Source organism: Gastrolobium bilobum, unplaced genomic scaffold, assembly GCF_033153095.1.
Source record: "Gastrolobium bilobum isolate Gb01-03AN ecotype WA unplaced genomic scaffold, APGP_CSIRO_Gbil_v1 utg3828, whole genome shotgun sequence".
NCBI classification, from domain to species: domain Eukaryota; kingdom Viridiplantae; phylum Streptophyta; class Magnoliopsida; order Fabales; family Fabaceae; genus Gastrolobium; species Gastrolobium bilobum.
The window spans coordinates 224,615-230,987 of NW_026898686.1; positions in this window are offsets into that span (position 1 = coordinate 224,615).

The window sequence follows — 6,373 nt, forward strand, 5'->3', positions numbered from 1 at the left end:
AAATTCAGAGACAACAAACATAAGACCAAATCAAAGATGTGTCCTACCTTAGGTGTATTTTGGGTTCATAAATGTGGCTTTGAAATTTTGACATATTATTCAAATATTGGTATTTTAATATAGACGAAGAGAAAAAAAGAAGAAGAAGAATGAAAACAGAATAATATTGCATATACAAAGAAGAAAAAGAATAAAAACATAATAATATGCCAGAAACATAATAAAAAGAATGAGATGAGACAAATGAATCTGAAACACAAAATTTTCAACAAATATTGCATTGAGATAGCACAAGATAAAACCAAAATCCAAAAATAGAATAAAGAAATTTGAAATCAGAAAACCTAACAATTAAAAATATGTATAAATTATTATCCTCTTATTATGCGTACATGACTAGAAACAAAAACAAAAACAAAAACAGTATTGTTGAGTGTATTAGTTATAGTTTGTTTTTGTTTTTATTTTAATTAATATATATCTATTAATAATTAAAAATCGGTACTTTGATTTCACTTTGTTTTATATTTTCATGAAACAAAGTGAAAACACATGAACTAAAACAAATACAATGCATCCTTAGTTTCTCCAAAATTGTTCAAAAAACTCAAAACCTTTACATTTGAATTCCAGAACAGAAATTTTATTAACTATGATATACACAAACAAAATACACAAAGATCTCATAGATGAACACAAATAGATGTACTTCATCGAAAATGTCAACTAACAAAAGAAATAAACTGATTCGCACACCTGAGGATCGTGTAGATAAATAGTATGGTAGATGATGATTTCAAATTCAAGAACAACAATTGCTATCGAAATTTGCCTAAGTATTTTATCAGAAACCCACTAAATAGATAGGCTCTAACTTGAGCTCTCTTCTTTTTTCTTCTCTCTATGTATATGTGCCTTTGTGCTATTCCTTCTTTGCTTTGGCCAATGTATATTTAAATTCTCAATCAACTCTTGAATTGAAATTTTTTTCTATCAATTCGTATCATCCTATTAATTTTATTCCAAATTCGTACGCTTAGATTACGATTTCTTATGTATAAAAAATCATTGATTTATTTATTTCTTTAATGTCTATGTTTAATCATGCACTAATTGATTACAGTGCAAATCTTTGATTTATTCTATCCCAGATTACCGTCACTAATGTAGCTGTTATGGATTGGACAAAAGTCCATATTCTAAAAGGAAAATTAAAAAAAGATTCATTAATTATACCAATCCTAATGCAATAACTATGGATCATGAATTGGAATCCCAATATTCTTAGGAAACCCAAAAGTCCGCTCTTAACAGATATTATACAGGGATCCACAAATCTTTAAGGTATCTCCTTCGTAGATACATGAAAGGAGGTACACAGATCCAACAGAAACATATCAGCAATCAGCAAGACATCTTTGTCATCAAAACAAAATATTAGCACTATTATTATTTTTTATTTTGTTTGATTATTTCTTTATTCAATTTTGTATATCTGGGCTTTGAATTGACCAAAAATATGTTACAGCTGGACTTCTAGCTAGAGGTGTCAAAATGTGATAAAACCCGTGGGTCAGCCCGCAAAGTATTATATTTGGCACTAACCCATTAGGGTTTTTTTGTGGTAGGGCCTTTTTTAGCCCTAACCCCTCAAAGCTCTATAATTTAGAGGGCTGGGTTAGGGCTGACCGTGGGCCAAACTTTTTCTTTCATCAAAATTTTTATTATTTAAAAAACTAAAAATTATATAAATTTAAATATTTATAAATACAAGTAAAAATTATTGTGAATTTGATGGAGAATATAAGAGAAAGTGAAATATGAAAGTAAGAAAAATGAAGTGTAGAAAAAAAATAAAAGAAATAATAAAATAAGAATAAGTATGAGCAAAGAGTCCTCCTATATAAAGACTTATCTTAGATGCATTTTTAAACATAAAAGTCATGAAAAAATAAAGAGTAACATGTTATGAAACATGTGAAAGTCATTCATAACCCATGTGAAAGGTCATCCATAATCCATGTAAAAAGTCATCCATAATATTTTACAATACCCATTTGAAAGTATTCTACAATTCAACACACTTTTAGTGTGATGATTATAAAATATGTGAACGGTCATGAAAAACAAAGAGTCACGTGTTATGAACCATGTGAAAATTCATCCATAATATTTTACAGCAAAAATGAATTTTCAGTAGTGATATGTTTTAACAGAGATTCTCATCTGCGCATCAATAAAAATAAAATTTTCTATTGACATCTAAGCATGTTATACATCCAAATTTGTATTGAAACATCTATATATATATAAATCTATATATATATAAAGGAGAGTTCACTGCTGGAAAGTTTTGCCAAGTGTCACTCCCTGGTTAATTCTACAATTTGGTTATTTACAAACTTTCTTTATTGGGTCAATTGGAAAAAAAAAACTCTTTTAAAAATTGAATTTTAATTTTTAAATCGAATAATAGTTGCAGATAAGGCATTGAGTGTCCCACTGCCCATCACATTGGTATCCAAAAAAAAATCACCTGTTTTAATTGCTTTTTATGTTGGAATTGGTCATCTCATCTGAAATTCGAAATTTTAAATAGTTTATCAATTAAATTTCAAAATTATGTATTTATTTTGCACAATCTGAAATTCGAAATTTTAAATTCAATAAAAAGAAAACTCTTTTCACGGACATGCATTCACGATCTCTATTCATGGAGATCAATAGAAACACAAACAAATTTCACAATTGTTGAAGACCTGATCGTCATTCAATTCACAATTTCGTTATGGTTATTTTTAAAAAAAAATATATACAATAATGATATAACAAAGACATTATCTTTGTTATATAGACATTATCTTTGTTATATATTTGATTCAAATATCATAACAATCAAGAATCAAGAGAGTTGACAGACAAAATAAATTAAATCCCAAAACCAAAAATATCATACCAATATTCTTTTAAAAATTGAATTTTCGAAATTTTAAATGGTTTATCAATTAAATTTCGAAATTATGTATTTATTTTGCACAATCTGAAATTCGAAATTTTAAATTCAATAAAAAGAAAACTCTATCAGATAAACTATCATACCAATATTCTTTTAAAAATTGAATTTTCGAAATTTTATTTATAAATAACACAATCGGTGGTCATGTGTTGCAGATTTTGTGTGCAGTTGAGAGTTGTGGATCACACTGATTCTGCATCTTTCATTCTGTTTGATAGAGATTGTGTTGCTTTGTTGGGCATGAGTGTTGCGGATTTACGTGAGCAGCATTTTTTTGCAGGGTGATGATTTCGAGCACTATCCTAAGTAGGGGTGGCAATACGGGTCAACCCGACACGACACGACACGTTTTCGACCCGTACACTATTTGACACGACCCTGAAACGACCCATTTTGTAAACGGGTCACAAAACACGAACCCTGACACGACTCGTTGCGGGTCACAGGTCGACACGACACGACCCGCAAAATTTAAAATTAAAAAAAAAAGTGGGATTTTTTTGAAAAATAAATAAATTAAAAACAATAAAAAATAAAAAAAGATTAACTTCTGTTTCTTGAGATTTTTAGTTCCTTGTATTCTTTTCTATACCAAAGAATGACTATATATATCAATATATAAATGAATAAAAATAATAATATAATAAAATATTTAATTGAAAATTAAAAAAATGACACTGCGGGTTGACACGCGAACCCGCGGGTTGACACGTGACCCGACACGAAAAAAAGGGGTCACATTTACACAACCCTGACACGACCCGCCCTGACCCACGGGTTGACACGACACGTGATTTGGCGGGTCGGGTCACGGGTCAACCCGCAGGTCAATACCTGTATTGCCACCCCTAATCCTAAGGAACTTAATGTTCTTATTGATAAATCCATGTTGTTTAAAGTGAATGTGAAAAAAAATAATTTGGACTCATACAGTGAGCCTAGGTATCAGATTTCTAAAGTATGCAAAAGCGAACCTGTAATCACATCCTTCCTTAAGACTGTTGTGGATACGAATGTGAGTTATTTTTTTATTAACATTATTATTTCTATTTAGGTTTTGTTGTTCTCATTCTGCGTTTCAATGGATTTGATTTTTTTCAAAATATTTGTTTTAAATGCAGGATGAAGGATTATTTGACAAGGCTTGCGACAGTGTCGTTGCATCAGCAGAACCGGAAAGAGCTACGGTATCTCGAAATTATTGCTTATGAATTAATCAAAAAAATGTTGCATGCAGTTTTATTGCAAAACATAAGTTAATTTCAAACAATATTTGTTTCTGACAAGGATATGGAAAGTCAGACGTGTGATAGTGCAGACGTTGGTGATATTTCGCTATCAATGCTGACGCCGTTAATGAATCCTAATGATCTCCTTTAAGATGATTTTAATTCATCAGTTGTCTGTCTTCCTAAGAAGATTAAGCTAGAAAAAGAGTTGAGTATTTACCCATTATTTTTTTTCTTTGTGTAGCTTTTTTTTATTTATAATCGTGAGTGTGATGTGTCTGTTAATACGTCGTTATTTTTGTTTTTGTTTAGATTTGATGCTGTTCTGAAAGACGCGTAGCTGGAACAATGTCACTTGGAAGCTGAAACAACGTCATTTGAAAGTTTTTTGTTTTTTGTTTTGGAGATTGTTTGGGATTGAACAATATAATTGTAGTTTTTTATTGCTGTGTTTTGGTAATCACTTCCTCTGTGTTTAACTTCAAATAGGAGTGTTCCTGTAGACAAAGTAATGTTTATGCATATTCTGGAATACAAGTTTATCTATTTGTCATTAGTTATTTTCCACAATATTTTCAATTGTTTTATTGGAATGATAAATATGTGGTTAATCCGGTAATTGGATAATCAGCTGTTTAATAAGTTTCAAAATTCGAAATTTTAATTGTATAATCATCTGATTTAATTGCTTTTTATGTTGGAATGCATCTGATCTAAAATTCAAAATTTGAAATGGTTTAAAATTTTGAATTTAAATATGGATGGTGGGAAATTAAATTCTTTTAAAAATCGAATTTTTATTTTTTAAATCGAATAATTTAATGACCATTTGTGGTGGCAGACAAGGCATTGAATGTCCCACTGCCCATCACATTGGTATCCAAAAAGAAATCAGTTGTTTTAATTGCTTTTTATGTTGAAATTGGTCATCTGATCTAAAATTCGAAATTTGAAATGGTTTAAAATTTTGAATTTAAATATGGATGGTTGGAAAAGAATTTCTTTTAAAAATCAAATTTTAATTTTTAAATCGAATAATTAAATGACCATTTGTGGTGGCAGACATAAAAGAATAATTAATTAATAAATATGGTTTTGAAATTCGAAATTTTAATTGGATAATCAGGTGTTTAATGGCTTTTTATGTTGGAATTCGTTGTCTGATCTGAAATTTGAAATTTGAAATGGTTTAAAATTTTTAATTTAAATATGAATGGTGGGAAAAGAATATCTTTTAAAAATAAAATTTTAATCTTTAAATCGAATAATTTAATGACCATTTGTGGTGGCAGTCATGGCATTTAATATCCCACTGTCCATCACATTGGTATCCAAAAAGAAAACAGCTGTTTTAATTGCTTTTTATGTTGGAATTGGTCATCTCATCTGAAATTCGAAATTTTAAATGGTTTATCAATTAAATTTCGAAATTATGTATTTATTTTGCACAATCTGAAATTCGAAATTTTAAATTCAATAAAAAGAAAACTCTTTTCACGGACATGCATTCACGATCTCTATTCATGGAGATCAATAGAAACAAAAACAAATTTCACAATTGTTGAAGACCTGATTGTCATTCAATTCACAATTTCGTTATGGTTATTTTTTAAATAATATATACACAATAATGATATAACAAAGACATTATTATCATTATCTTTGTTATATATTTGATTCAAATATCATAACAATCAAGAATCAAGAGAGCTGACAGACAAAATAAATTAGATAATCAGGTGTTTTAATTGTTTTTTATGTTGGAATTGGTCGTCTAATGTGAAATTCGAAATTTGAAATGGTTTAAAATTTTGAATTTAAATATGGATGGTGGGAAACGAATTTCTTTTAAAAATCGAATTTTAATTTTTAAATTGAATAATTAAATGACCGTTTGTGGTGGCAGATATAAAAGAATAATTAACAAAAGTCAAGGACAGTCGCTGTCTCATGTTGGCATTTATCTTCCTAGGTCTGTCTTCACTCATGGGCAATTATATGTGGCACTATCTAGAGTAAAGAGCAGACATGGATTGAAGATGCTGATACTTAATGAAAATGGTTGCGTTACAAATACTACCTTTAACATCGTCTACAAGGAAGTATTTCAAAGATTAGTGTAGTATAC